At 36.1% G+C, this 16,293-nt stretch overlaps 1 protein-coding gene across 1 annotated transcript in view; it reads left to right on the top strand.

Moving 5' to 3' along the window:
- The window catches only part of LOC133660446 (cell adhesion molecule 4-like), a 534,597-nt gene that overhangs the window by 324,812 nt on the left and 193,492 nt on the right, over positions 1 to 16,293 (top strand). The gene's annotated exons all lie outside the window — the stretch shown is intronic.

Genomic DNA, 16,293 nt, shown 5'->3' with positions numbered 1-16,293 from the left:
ATAAATGCTTTAAAATGTAATATCGGAAATTATCGGTATCGGTTTCACAAAGTAAAATGTACGACTTTTTAAAACGCAGCTGTGTACACGGACGTAGGGAGAAGTACAGAGCGCCAATAAACCTTAAAGGCACTGCCTTTGCGTGCTGGCCCAGTCACATAATATCTACGGCTTATGACACACACAAGTGAATGCAAGGCATACTTTGTCAACAGCCATACAGGTCACACTGAGGGTGGCCGTATAAATAACTTTAACACTGTTACAAATATGCGCCACACTGTGAACCCACACCAAACAAGAATGACAAACACATTTCGGGAGAACATCCGCACCGTAACACAACATAAACACAACAACACAAATACCCAGAACCCCTTGCAGCACTAACTCTTCCGGGACGCTACAATATACACCCCCGCTACCCCCTACCCCCTAACCCCCTCACCTCAACCCCCCCCCCCCCCCCAACCCCGCCCCCCTCAACCTCCTCATGTCCCAAATTCCAAGCTGCTGTTTTGAGGCATGTTAAAAAAAAATAATGCACTTTGTGACTTCAATAATAAATATGGCAGTGCCATGTTGGCACTTTTTTTCCATAACTTGAGTTGATTTATTTTGGAAAACCTTGTTACATTGTGTAATGCATCCAGCGGGGCATCACAACAAAATTAGGCATAATAATGTGTTAATTCCACGACTGTATATATCGGTATCGGTTGATATCGGAATCGGTAATTAAGAGTTGGACAATATCGGAATATCGGATATCGGCAAAAAAGCCATTATCGGACATCTCTAATTCACGCACAGCATAAAACATTTCTTGGACAAAATGAGACAAACAAGGAGTGGCATAAAACACGTCTTTCTGTGGCATCGTATGAGAAAGTTGTACATTTTAAAAAATTGCGGTGCGTTCAAGAACCGCCGAAATTAGTAGGACAAAACGTTGCTCGCCAAATCCTCTCACCAGTGAAGCATGTTAAATGTAAACAGTGGGATTTCTAACAATTTGTGTCATGTTTGCTCTCTTACAGAAACAACATTAAAACAAAAATGTTATTTTTTTCCACCATCCTTTCCATTTTCATACATTTTTGAAAAAAGCTCCATTTTGATAGTTTTCATTTTCAAATCATAACAAAATATATGGATTTTTTTATTTTTACCTTTAGGGCTCCCGGGCACCATAAAGGGTCTAAGTCATTAAAATGTTAAAAACAAGTCAAATTATTTTTTATTTTTTTTAATTTAACGCTTACAGTAAATCTCTACAGTATATCAACTTTAGGTTGATATAAAATTTAAAAAAACAAACAGGTTTTATGCCTTTTCTGTCAAGACAACTTTGTTTTTTATAATAAAAGTGAAATATGCAGTATTTCCCCCACTGCCCAAAACATTCAGAAAGCAATGTTTGATGTGACGTAATTAGAGCCTTGAAAAGATCAATAATGCAGGACACCATTGATTTTAATTGATTATTATTTTTGAGTAATCACAGTGAAAAAATGAATAAAATCCCATTCAATATATTTGGGATCCAAAAGGTGCCCCACTCAGAAAGTGATACATTTTTATTAGTTGTTTTTACTTTCAACACTTAAGTTACGAGATCAACTTCAGATATATCTGTCCATTTTACATTTGAACTATTATTTTGTTTGTTTTATGCTCTTTTGTCAAAGAAAACGTTGATATTTGTATATGGCAACCACACAATATATGCAATATTTTCCACATAAAACATTTTAAAGTGAAATATTTTAAATAATTGGAGCCTTGAATAGGTCAATAATTCATTATAACATTGATTTTTTTTTTTTTTATGTTTTTTTTTTAGCAATGGCAAAAAAATAAAAACAAAGATAGACAAAAGAAAAAAACAGCTTTATGTCAACATTGCAACTTTTCCTACTTAGATTTCACCTCATTCCACATTTTTTGATGTTTTTTTTTGCAATAGCATTTCCAGAATGTGTGGCGGGCCGGTAAGTAATTATCTGCGGGCCGCAAATGGCCCCCGGGCCGCACTTTGGACACCCCTGGTGTAAACAAACTGCGGTGCGTTCAAGGACCGCCGAAATTAGTAGGACAAAACGTTGCTCGCCAAATCCTCTCACCAGTGAAGCATGTTAAATGTAAACAGTGGGATTTCTAACAATTTGTGTCATGTTTGCTCTCTTACAGAAACAACATTAAAACAAAAATTATATTTTTTTTCCACCATCCTTTCCATTTTCATACATTTTTTAAAACAGCTCCAGGGAGCCACTAGAGCGGCGCTACAGAGCCGCGGGTTGCAGACCCCCGCTCTAACCCCATAAGTCTCTCTGTCTATAGACCTCATACACCAGGGGTGGCCAAACTTTTCCCACTGAGGGCCGCACACGGAAAAATTAAAGCCTGCGTGGGCCATTTTGATAGTTTTCATTTTCAAATCATAACAAAATATATGGATTTTTTTTTTTTACCTTTAGGGCTCCCGGGGACCATAAAGGGTCTAAGTCATTAAAATGTTAAAAACAAGTCAAATTATTTTTTAATTTTTTTTAATTTAACGCTTACAGTAAATCTCTACAGTATATCAACTTTAGGTTGATATAAAATTTAAAAAAACAAAAAGGTTTTATGCCTTTTCTGTCAAGACAACTTTGTTTTTTATAATAAAAGTGAAATATGCAGTATTTCCCCCACTGCCCAAAACATTCAGAAAGCAATGTTTGATGTGAAGTAATTAGAGCCTTAAAAATATCAATAATGCAGGACACCATTGATTTCAATTTATTATTATTTTTGAGTAATCACAGTGAAAAGATGAATAAAATCCCATTCAATATATTTGGGATCCAAAAGGTGCCCCACTCAGAAAGTGATGCATTTGTATTAGTTGTTTTTACTTTCAACACTTAAGTTACGAGATCAACTTCAGATATATCTGTCCATTTTACGTTTGAACTATTATTTTGTTTGTTTTATGCTCTTTTGTCAAAGAAAACGTTGATATTTGTATATGGCAACCACACAATATATGCAATATTTTCCACATAAAACATTTTAAAGTGAAATATTTTAAATAATTGGAGCCTTGAATAGGTCAATAATTCATTATAACATTGATTTTTTTTTTTTATGTTTTTTTTTTTTGAGCAATGGCAAAAAAATAAAAACAAAGATAGACAAAAGAAAAAAACAGCTTTATGTCAACATTGCAACTTTTTCTACTTAGATTTCACCTCATTCCACATTTTTTGATGTTTTTTTTTTTTTTTGCAATAGCATTTCCAGAATGTGTGGCGGGCCGGTAAATAATAAGCTGCGGGCCGCCAATGGCCCCCGGGCCGCACTTTGGACACCCCTGGTGTAAACAAACCGGTGCGTTCAAGGACCGCCGAAATTAGTAGGACAAAACGGCGCTCGCCAAATCCTCTCACCAGTGAAGCATGTTAAATGTAAACAGTGGGATTTCTAACAATTTGTGTCATGTTTGCTCTCTTACAGAAACAACATTAAAACAAAAATTTTATTTTTTTCCACCATCCTTTCCATTTTCATACATTTTTGAAAAAAGCTCCAGGGAGCCACTAGAGCGGCGCTACAGAGCCGCGGGTTGCAGACCCCCGCTCTAACCCCATAAGTCTCTCTGTCTATAGACCTCATCCACTATACGTGTGTGTATTTGGTTGGAGCTGCCATCTCTGCTGCATAGTTATTATTATTATTATTATTTTTTAATGCCAAACAAGAGCCACAAAGCTGTTTTGTGTTGTTTTCCCCCTCCACGTCTTTGACGCATGCCATTTTCCTTTGCTAAGAACACACGCGTGTTTACAAGGTATCGATCGTATGTACACATTTGAACAAATAGCTTTCATTCGTCCTTACTCTTGCACGTCCATTAATTCTCCTGCGCATTTTAGAGGTAATGGCTTGCCTCTTCCACTCTATTGGGTCTGCCTCTCGACAAACATGTATGTGTGCAGCCCGCAGAATAAAGGAGTAAAGGGCATCTCCCCCCTGTGAAGCTGAAGGTAGGCAAGCCTTTCCTGATTGAGCTTAAGTACTGCAATTGTTTATACTTTTACATTGCCGTATTTTTCCCCTCTTCACCAGCAAGAAAATACTAAGTATTGCATTGATATTGCCTTTATTTCTCTGTCAGATGCAAATTTTTGCAGCAAATTGTTAAAAAAAAAAAAAAAACACTAACCACTATTTTTCGAACTAATATTTAGACACATTTTTGAAATAGTCTATGTTAGAATACTTTTATCTAAGTTATCACAAAAACTTTGTGTTTCAATAAGTTCCCAGCGAGAAGCAAAAACATGTCTTTGAAGCTACCAAGAAGAAGGCTTGTAAAACTCCACAGTGTAGGGGGGGAAGCAACATGAAGGTGTTCTGTTTTCTTTCATGTATTGCAATCAACAGAAAGATATTGTTTAAACCCAAGGACTACAAAGCGGAGAGAAGGCAGGATATGCCCAAGTTCCAGAAACCGCTTTTTTTTTAACACTTTTACGAATCTTTCTTTGAACTGTTTTACGACCTTTTCTTTTGAACTGTTCTGTAACCAAAGGCAACGCTGTTTACGACCCACGTCCCTTTGGAAGCAGCTGTTGCCATGTGGTCAGGGAAAGTCCAAATAAAGGAGGAAGCGTACAATCCTTCGCCAGAGCGTGCTGAGACACTGTCCAAGGGTACAGTGTCCATGCGTCTCTCCTCAAATTGAGCCAAATTTAATTCTGTCTCTGTTTGATTCTGCTAAAACCTGTCTTTGAACCTACCAAGAAGAAGGCTAGTAAAACTCCACAGTGTAGGGGGAAAGCAACATGAATTCACCAACTCAAGTATTTCATATATATATATATATATATATATATATATATATATATATATATATATATATATATATATATATATATATATATATATATATATGTATGTGTATGTATGTATGTGTATATGTATGTATGTATATGTATGTATGTATATGTATATATATGTATGTATGTATGTATGTATGTATATATATATATGTATATATACATATGTATATATATATATGTATATATGTATGTATATATATGTATGAAATACTTGACTTTCAGTGAATTCTAGCTATATATATGTATATGTATATATATTTATTTTATTATACATATAAATAAAATAAATACTTGAATTTCAGTGTTCCGGGGGCTATCCAGTAGATGGCAATTGTCCTGTTCAACTTCTCCTCTGTTCATGACTCGGCCACCGTGTTCAATGGAGAAGTCTGTTATACAAAATGTACAGGCAACATAATTACATACCCCTTCCCCTTCGAACTGTCCTGGATGAACTGAAATTCTTGTTTCCATTCGTTTTGGAACTTGCAAGCCTATTTCTTTCATCTTGCTCGTCGACAGCCTCGCCATTTCTGTAACTTCCTCGTTCTTCTGCTTCGTCTCCTTGTTGTGTGCGCAGTTGTGCGCTCTACTCTCTAAAAGCCCTAGATGTTATGACGTCATTGAGCAGGCAAGCTGTTTATATTGTGGGAAAGCGGACGCAAGAACAGGCTGTCCCCACTCAGGTCCGCATTGAGCTGGAGGGGGCGTGGCCTCCAGCTCCGGCTGAATACCGGGAGTTTGTCGGGAGAACATTTCTGCCGGGAGGTTATCGGGAGAGGCGCTGAATACCGGGAGTCTCCCGCTAAAAACGGGAGGGTTGGCAAGTATGCCAAGACATGGGTAACTTACACATCTGTGAAGGCGCCATTAATGCTGAAAGGTACATACAGGTTTTGGAGCGACATATTTTGCCATCCAAGCAACGTTATTATGGACGCCCCTGCTTATTTCAGCAAGACAAGCCGCGGGTAAAATCAAGTTTATGAGTTTGAACATCAAATATGTTGTCTTTGTAGTGCATTCAATTGAATATGGCTTGAAAAGGATTTGCAAATCATTGTATTCCGTTTATATTTACATATAACACCATTTCCCAACTCATATGGAAACGGGGTTTGTACTTCCAATATTGCATTGATGTTTTACATCGAAATCAAGGTAAATCCCAGTAGATGAACATAATTCCTAGAAATGTGCATGAACAGTTGACTATGTTGGACGGCCCAAGTCGTATTACATAATGTTACAGTACATTAAAAGTAATGTGTGTGCAATTGTGTTGTTGTGGAGTGCAGGGAGAAAATTAATGATGCTAATCTACCGCCAAAGAGAATTTGTTTATTTGGAAATCCTTGTGATGTTGGGGAAGGGGAGGGGGAGGTGGGAGAAAAAATAAAATGCTGCTGCTTTTTGTGTGTGGCCAAACACCCAAAGGACTTTTTTCCACAACACGGTGGTGAATTTACAAGAAGTTACATTTCACTCGTGTGGCTGGGGGGATATCTTTGTGCATGTGGAAATGTAAATAACATTAGTTTGTGCTAATGCGAGGCGCGTGCGTGCGTGTGTTTGTCTTGGATGTCTCCACGGGTTCCTGGGTACACGCGTGTGCACACGCTATTTGGTGCCAATGCAGAGTGCTTCTTGTGAGATAATGTCAATACGTGGCTTTGTTGTGTTTGCCTGTGATTAGGTTGTGACAAGAATGTACATGCATTTCACAGCAGCTGGGCTTTTCCTCCAAAAACAAAACCTATTCAATAGATTTATTTGATTAACAAATCTATACATCCTTGTATTTATATACAAATAATAATAGTTTACAAAAGTATTGATAAAATGTGTATAATGATAAAACAATTTATTCTTGATTTCATTAATATGCGATTACACGTAATTTATAAAATGGTGGGTATTAAAAAATGTGTTATAGGAAAAATTACAAATATATTTTGTTGCTTCCATTGATTATTTGATTGTAACTAATACAAATTTTAAAAAATCCGGATTGCATGGAGTGCCCGGAATTTTAAATATACGGACGCAGTTTGCGCATGGCCACTGCAAATAGAGCGAACATGAGAGCGGTGGTGCGTGGGTGTCGTAATCTGTGAGGCGACGAACAACAGAGGTTTATTTTAATGATTTGTATTAATGCGCAAATGTAAAAAGCGCAATTTCAGTGTTGCTGATGTGCATTTATTAATTAATTCCCATGGCGGCGCACTTCCGACTTCAGGCAAAAAATGTGTTTTCCTGAAGCGACTGTCAGAAAGCGACTTGAAGATGATCTGTAAAACATCATCAATGCATCATTTTGACCAAAGAACCACCATCACATGTTATGTAGACCACAAGGAAGTGTTTTACATTTAGAAAATAATTATAATAATATGGCCCTTTTAATGCGCCCTATAATCCGGTGCACCTTTAGTATGAAAGTAGACCTGACTAGACCCGCACATCGGCAGTCCGCCTTATAATCCGATGCGCCCTATGGTTCGGAGAATACTGTATATAAGGTTGTAACTGATACGTCAATAACAATATGTAATATGTTCAATATTTACTGTGTTTTAATCATTTTAACCGGAACTGATTTCCTCAGCGCATTTATTTCCGTTCCCATAGCAGCGCACTTCCGACTTCCGTCAACAAATGTGTGTTCCAACTTCCGGGAACAAACATGCCAGTGTGTTGCAATCATGGAAGACTTGGTATCAGACAACAACAACGACTATTTTTTGGGCAAATGAGGATTCACAACCTTATCTTTTTGAAGCTGAATATACGGAGGATGAACGACTTTTTCTAGAAGCGAGCGTGAAGAGAGGGTCACCGTTGTAGCCTGCAAAAACCCTACTCCAACATTTTTATATTTATAATGTCGTAACGGACACATTAATAACAATAAGTAATATGTTCAACATTTACTGTGTTTTGATCATTTTAATCATTGCTGGGACTGATGGAACAGGAAATGGTCAAACTCAAAAAATGGTTTGACGTTAACAAATTATCATTGAATTTGAAAAAAACTAAGTTCATGATTTTTAGTAAGAGAAAAAAGCCTGAAAATATTGTACTGTCAATAGCTGGAACAAGCATTGAAAAAGTCTCTGAGATTAGATTTTTGGGAGTGATTTTAGATGATAATATTAGTTGGAAATCGCATATCTCACATGTTAGAAAAAAGATGGCTAAAAGTATATTTATATTAAATAAGGTAAAAGATGTATTAGATTATAAAGCAATGCGTACACTGTATTGTGCACTTGTACTGCCTTATATCAATTATTGTGTGGAAATATGGGGTAGTACATATAAGAGTAACACAAAGCCACTGTACCTCCTTCAGAAGAGAGCGATCAGAATCATACACAAAACAGGTTATAGAGAGCACACAAATGGATTATTTATTAGCTCAGGACTTTACAAATTTTATGAACTAGTTGAGCAGCAGACATTATTGGTTATGTTCAGGGCTAGTAGTCAAGAGCTACCAACAAATCTACAAAAAAATTTCACTTTAATAGAAAAAGAAGGAAGAAGGAAAGGGCACTTTAAGCATCAGCTTGCACGAACAACATCAAAACAAATGTGTACATCAGTGGTGGGAGTAAAACTCTGGAACTCTCTCCATAATGAAATAAAGCAATGTAAAAACACATTTCAATTAAAAAAAGTCTTTAAAAACAGAACTATGATGTTATATGAGCACTGACAAAAGGGACGCAAAGGGAAAAATAAGGGGAAAAAAATAAAAATAAAAATAATAATAAACACACAAAAAAAAAAACAACGCTTACATTATCCTACATGACTGTAGGTATTGTATAGTCTAGCTTTCCTTTCATTTTTTTTTTTTTTTTTTTTTTCTTTATCGACATGCACTATGGATCCTTGGTTGAATGATCACATTGTTCTTAGCTTTGTTTGGTTTGAATGATACCTTGTTATGATAGCCTTGTTCTATTCAGTTTTGTTTGGTTTGAATGATTACCTTATTCTTTTTCAGTTTGTTTGGTTTGGATGATTGCCTTGTTCTTTTTCAGTTTGTTTGGTTTGAGTGATTGCCTTATTTTTTCAGTTTTTGTTTTGTTTATTTATTTTTTGTTCAACTTATCTTGCTTGTTTATTCTTTTCATTGATTGTTTGTTCTATTAATTTCTATGAGTGTGTGCACTGGGTAGGGGTACAAACTTGTAGTTTTTAGGCAACAATAACTTTTCTTGTCAACTGGGTCATACATGTCCTGTAGCCTTTTTTACTACTCTAGAGTCTACGCCCCTGGTGGGTGGGTGCGTGTGGGTGTGGGTGCCTGTGTGTGCATATGTGATATATTGTTTTGTATTGATTTGTTGCATTGGATGTTCTAATGCACTACCGGCAAAGAAATACCAAGAAAATGTTTCTTTTGTGCGAAGGGGCAGGAAATATAAGATTTTCTTCATCCTGTTCCTTTTCGACATGGCTGTGTATTGAATGCAGTAAGGTATGTGAGATTGTTGAAATGTTGTTGAAATGTACACATCCAAGTACGAAATAAATAAATAATTGAATTGAATTGAATTGAATTGAATTGATTTCCTCAGTGCATTTATTTACGTTCCCATAGCAGCACACTTCCGACTTCCGGCAACAAATGTGTGTTCCAACTCCCGGAAACAAACATACCAGTGTGTTGCAATCATGGCAGACTTGGTAACAGACAACAAAGACGACTATTTTTGAGGCAAATGAGGATTCACAACCGTATCTTTTTGAAGCTGAGTATACGGAGGATGAACTTCTAGAAGCGAGCAAGTTATGTGGATTTAATAAAAAAACAACAAAAAAAACATCAACAACAAAAAACGATACCGATAATAAAAAAAACGATACCGATAATTTCCGATATTACATTTTAACGCATTTATCGGCTGATATTATCGGAAATCTCTAATAAAAAACACAAGCTACACTTACAATTAGTGCACCAACCCAAAAAACCTCCCTCCCCCATTCACACTCATTCACACAAAAGGGTTGTTTCTTTCTGTTATTAATATTCTGCTTCCTACATTATATATCAATATATATCAATACAGTCTGCAAGGGATACAGTCCGTAAGCACACATGATTGTGCGTACTGCTGCTCCACTAATAGTACTAACCTTTAACAGTTAATTTGACTCATTTTCATTAATTACTAGTTTCTATGTAACTGTTTTTATATTGTTTTACTTTCTTTTTTATTCAAGAAAATGTTTTTAATTTATTGATCTTATTTTATTTTATTTTTTTAAAAATTACCTTATCTTCACCATACTTGGTTGTCCAAATTAGGCATAAAATGTGTTAATTCCACGACTGTATATATCGGTATCGGTTGATATCGGTATCGGTAATTAAAGAGTTGGACAATATCGGAATATCGGATATCGGCAAAAAGCCATTATCGGACATCCCTATTTTTTATGTTGATTTAATAAATTAAAAAAATGATACCAATATTAAAAAAAACGATACCGATAATTTACGATATTACATTTTAAAGCATTTATCGGCCGATAATATCGGCAGGCCAATATTATCGGACATCTCTAATTACAACAAGACCACAACAGGTCAAAAATGATTAATAATGAATAAATGTATTGTAACCACTGTTATAAAACACATATATACATACTAATATACTTTATAATTAATTACTTATCCCTTTACAATAATAATTCAGATAGTTTTCTTTAATTATTTTACTCTCCCATTTTTTTAATTTTTTTTTACTGCTGTTATTCTTCAGCAGGTTTAAAAAGTAACAGTAAAGATCTTAAGGGTCTCTCTCTCTCTCAGTGTCTATCGATTGTGTACGCTACCCAATCCAAGATTTAAAGGTCAAAGCTTGTTAATTAGCGCAGCAGGCGATCAATTAAAATGGGAAAAAAAAAAAAAAAACACACGACATAAAATGTGTACTAGTCGGTTAGTTTCGATTGAAGTTTTCGCACAAAAGTCAGTGTCCTGTATTTCTACATGTCACGTGTTGAATCGTTACTCGGACTGTAAACTGACGGGGTTTTTGTTCCCTTGTGTGTTGCTCGGGGTTACATTTCCCTCACTGCGTTCTATCAGGCGTCGCTCTGTAATTGTTGCATCTGCTCCCACGCCCGCCTCCATCCCTCCCGTAACCTGCCTCCTCTGCTCTCTGCGTCACTCCTTTTTACCTTCTACTGTCTCCACTCATTTGCATCTCTCTCTCTCTCTCTCTTTCGCACCCGACCTCTTTATTTGCTTCTTTCATTTGCCTTCCGTGTAATTCTTCTCCTTTATTACTTCGACCTCCCTCTCTCGCTTGCCTTCGCCGCCACTTGCAGCAGCTCTGTGTTTGGCGGGTAATTAAAAGTTTGTTTCCACACACACACACACACACACACACACACACACACACACACACACACACACACACACACACACACACACACACACACACACACACACACACACACACACACACACACACACACTGTAAGTATCACAATGTGATGATGCACAGGCACCAGGTGGATTTCCACTTTAAACTGAATACTTGATCAACTGTGACTCTGCTCCCAGGGGGGCGGGTGGGGGGGGCGGGTATTTTGTTTATGCTTCCTGTTAGCTGTCAATCAAATATTTAAAAGAAGAACCTGTTCTGACAAGTCGTCACTGCAGCCTGTGACTTTGGCCCCAATTTAAAAGGGAACTCGCGGCAGTAATTCTGCCCAATACAACGCTGCCATGGAAACAGGAGTTCAAAACGGTCATAATTGTTGGTTTTTACGTATCCTGGCAATGTAGGGACAGCACTTATAGAATCTTTATGAGGACTTTCAAAGCGCAAGCTATAATAGCAAGGTAAGAAATACATATTGAGTGTGCGTCGCATCCTCTAAGCCAGACCTCTGGGCAAAATCCGGACCGTTAAGATCTTCAATCCGGCCCCCCGGACGTTTTACATAATGTTTTTTTAGACCATGCATCCATTTCCTTCCGCTTAGCTGAGGTCGGGTCGCGGGGGCAGCAGCCTAAGCAGGGAAGCCCAGACTTTCCTCTCCCCAGCCACTTCGTCCAGCTCATCCCGGGGGATCCCGAGGCGTTCCCAGGCCAGCCGGGAGACATAGTCTTCCCAACGTGTCCTGGGTCTTCCCCGTGGCCTCCTCCTAACACCTCCCTAAGGAGGCGTTCGGGTGGCATCCTGACCAGATGCCCGGACCACCTCATCTGGCTCCTCTCGATGTGGAGGAGTAGCGGCTTTACTTTGAGCTCCTCCCGGATGACAGAGCTTCTCACCCTATCTCTAAGGGAGTAAGGGAGAGACCCGCCACCCGGCGGAGGAAACTCATTTCGGCCGCTTGTACCCGTGATCTTGTCCTTTCGGTCATAACCCAAAGCTTGTGACCATAGGTGAGGATGGGAACGTAGATCGACCGGTAAATTGAGAGCTTTGCCTTCCGGCTCAGCTCCTTCCTGCAAATCCCACGTAAAAGGGGAGCGACGTTCATATGTTGTTAATATTCCGTGTTTTATTGTTCATAGTTAATATTGCAAATCCCACGTAAAAGAGAAGCGACGTTCATATGTTGTTAATATTCAGTGTTTTATTGTTCATAGTTAATGTTGCAAATCCCATGTCAAAGAGAAGCGACAATCATATGTTGTTAATATTCCGTGTTTTATTGTTCATAGTTAATTTTGTATATCCCACGTAAAAGAGGAGCGACGTTCATATGTTGTTAATATTCCGTGTTTTATTGTTCATAGTTAATATTGCAAATCCCACGTAAAAGAGGAGCGACGTTCATATGTTGTTAATATTCAGTGTTTTATTGTTCATAGTTAATATTGCAAATCCCATGTCAAAGAGAAGCGACAATCATATGTTGTTAATATTCCGTGTTTTATTGTTCATAGTTAATATTGTAAATCCCACGTAAAAGAGGAGCGACGTTCATATGTTGTTAATATTCCGTGTTTTATTGTTCATAGTTAATATTGCAAATCCCACGTAAAAGAGGAGCGACGTTCATATGTTGTTAATATTCCGGGTTTTATTGTTCATAGTTAATATTGCAAATCCCACGTAAAAGAGGAGCGACGTTCATATGTTGTTAATATTCAGTGTTTTATTGTTCATAGTTAATATTGCAAATCCCATGTCAAAGAGGAGCGACAATCATATGTTGTTAATATTCAGTGTTTTATTGTTCATAGTTAATATTGTAAATCCCACGTGAAAGAGAAGCGACGTTCATATGTTGTTAATATTCAGTGTTTTATTGTTCATAGTTAATATTGTAAATCCCACGTGAAAGAGAAGCGACGTTCATATGTTGTTAATATTCAGTGTTTTATTGTTCATAGTTAATATTGCAAATCCCACGTAAAAGGGGAGCAACGTTCATATGTTGTTAATATTCAGTGTTTTATTGTTCATAGTTAATATTGTAAATCCCACGTAAAAGAGGAGCGACAATCATATGTTGTTAATATTCAGTGTTTTACTGTTCATAGTTAATATTGCAAATCCCACGTGAAAGAGGAGCGACGTTCATATGTTGTTAATATTCAGTGTTTTATTGTTCATAGTTAATATTGCAAATCCCACGTGAAAGAGGAGCGACGTTCATATGTTGTTAATATTCAGTGTTTTATTGTTCATAGTTAATATTGCAAATCCCACGTGAAAGAGAAGCGACGTTCATATGTTGTTAATATTCAGTGTTTTATTGTTCATAGTTAATATTGTAAATCCCACGTAAAAGAAGAGCAACGTTCATATGTTGTTAATATTCAGTGTTTTATTGTTCATAGTTAATATTGAAAATCCCACGTAAAAGAGAAGCGACGTTCATATGTTGTTAATATTCAGTGTTTTATTGTTCATAGTTAATATTGCAAATCCCACGTAAAAGAGGAGCGACGTTCATATGTTGTTAATATTCAGGGTTTTATTGTTCATAGTTAATATTGCAAATCCCACGTAAAAGAGGAGCGACGTTCATATGTTGTTAATATTCAGGGTTTTATTGTTCATAGTTAATATTGCAAATCCCACGTAAAAGAGGAGTGACGTTCATATGTTGTTAATATTCAGTGTTTTATTGTTCATAGTTAATATTGCAAATCCCACTTAAAAGGAGCGACGTTCATATGTTGTTAATATTCAGTGTTTTATTGTTCATAGTTAATATTGCAAATCCCACGTGAAAGAGAAGCGACGTTCATATGTTGTTAATATTCAGTGTTTTATTGTTCATAGTTAATATTGTAAATCCCACGTAAAAGAGGAGCGATGTTCATATGTTGTTAATATTCAGGGTTTTATTGTTCATAGTTAATATTGCAAACCCCACTTAAAAGGAGCGACGTTCATATGTTGTTAATATTCAGTGTTTTATTGTTCATAGTTAATATTGCAAATCCCACATAAAAGAGGAGCGACGTTCATATGTTGTTAATATTCAGTGTTTTATTGTTCATAGTTAATATTGTAAATCCCACTGTCTTTATTTTCATGTACATTTTAACTTAAGTTAAAGTTAAAATACCAATGATTGTCACACACACACACTAGGAGTGGCGAAATTATTCTCATCACCCTTGATCTGTCTCTCTCTCTCTACTAGCTTCGTCGAAGCATGTTGCTTTTGTAGCTGTTTCAGCAGATTTGAATTGCTGTTTTGGGCAGTAGACGGGATCTTTGATCCAAGACACAACTTACATTTAACTAAAATGTTCTTTTCTTTGTGCTCGACAAAAGAAAAGTAGTGAGAATTTCTCCATGTTAAGAAACTCTGCCATGATGTCTTGTTAGTAAACACAGACATGCCACCCCCCCCCCCCCCCCGCCCCGATTTGATTAGCTAAAATGATGTACAAAGCAAACTATAACCTGCTACCCAACAATGTACAACAGTTTTTCCCATCAATAGAGGAGAAATATAACCTAAGAGGAAAATCTAACTTAAAACATTTGTATGCTCGTACAACATTTAAAACCTTTAGTATATCAGTATGTGGAATTCAATTATGGAATGGATTAACCAAAGAAATCCAACAAAGCCCCAATATGATTCAGTTTAAGAGACTGTTCAAACTACAAGTGTTCACAAAGTACACAGAACAATAATTATGATGAACTTCTTGAACCCTTTTTTAATTTATTTTAATGTATTTTTTAATTTTTTTAGATGATGATTACTTATGTATTTATTAGATGAATTTTATTCATGTATTTAATATTTGTTTACCTACTATGGTATATTATTTATTTATTTATTTATTCACTGTTCTGTTACAGAGAACAAGGAAATGGGATAAAATTGCTATGGTATGAAAAGGGGAAGGATAAAATGAGCTCAGCTTCTTCCTACTCCTTTTCGGACATGCTGCAGTGAAACAACTGGAAATGTGTGATGCATTACATCAGGGGTCACCAACGCGGTGCCCGCGGGCACCAGGTAGCCCGTAAGGACCAGATGAGTAGCCCGCTGGCCTGTTCTAAAAATAGCTCACATAGCAGCACTTACCAGTGAGCTGCCTCTATTTTTTAAATTTTATTTATTTACTAGCAAGCTGGTCTCGCTTTGCCCGACATTTTTAATTCTAAGAGAGACAAAACTCAAATAGAATTTGAAAATCCAAGGAAATATTTTAAAGACTTGACTTGTATAAATAAATTCATAAATTGTTTTACTTTGCTTCTTATAACTTTCAGAAATACAATTTTAGAGAAAAAATACAACCTTAAAAATGATTTTAGGATTTTTAAACACATATACCTTTTTACCTTTTAAATTCCTTCCTCTTCTTTCCTGACAATTTAAATCAATGTTCAAGTACATTTATTTTATTATTGTAAAGAATAATAAATACATTTTAATTTAATTCTTCATCTTAGCTTCTGTTTTTTTTGACGAAGAATATTTGTGAAATATTTCTTCAAAGTTATTATAATTAAAATTCAAAAAAAATTATTCCGGCAAATCTAGAAAATCTGTATAATCAAATTTAAATCTTTTTTCAAAGTGTTTTGAATTTCTTGTTCTGGAAAATCTAGAAGAAATAATGATTTGTCCTTGTTAGAAATATAGCTTGGTCCAATTTGTTATATATTCTAACAAAGTGTAGATTGGATTTTAACCTATTTAAAACATGTCATCAAAATTCAAAAATAAATCTTAATCAGGAAAAATTAGTAATGATGTTCCATAAATTCTTTTTTTAATTTTTTCAAAAAGATTCGAATTAGCTAGTTTTTCTCTTCTTTTTTTTCGGTTGAATTTTGAATTTTAAAGAGTCGAAGTTGAAGATAAACTATGTTTCAAAATTTAATTGCCATTTTTTTTTCGTGTTTTCTCCTCTTTTAAACCG

The sequence above is a fragment of the Entelurus aequoreus genome, linkage group LG11 (genome assembly GCF_033978785.1).
Source record: "Entelurus aequoreus isolate RoL-2023_Sb linkage group LG11, RoL_Eaeq_v1.1, whole genome shotgun sequence".
NCBI classification, from domain to species: Eukaryota; Metazoa; Chordata; class Actinopteri; order Syngnathiformes; family Syngnathidae; genus Entelurus; species Entelurus aequoreus.
This window is presented reverse-complemented; position numbering and strand designations above follow the sequence as displayed.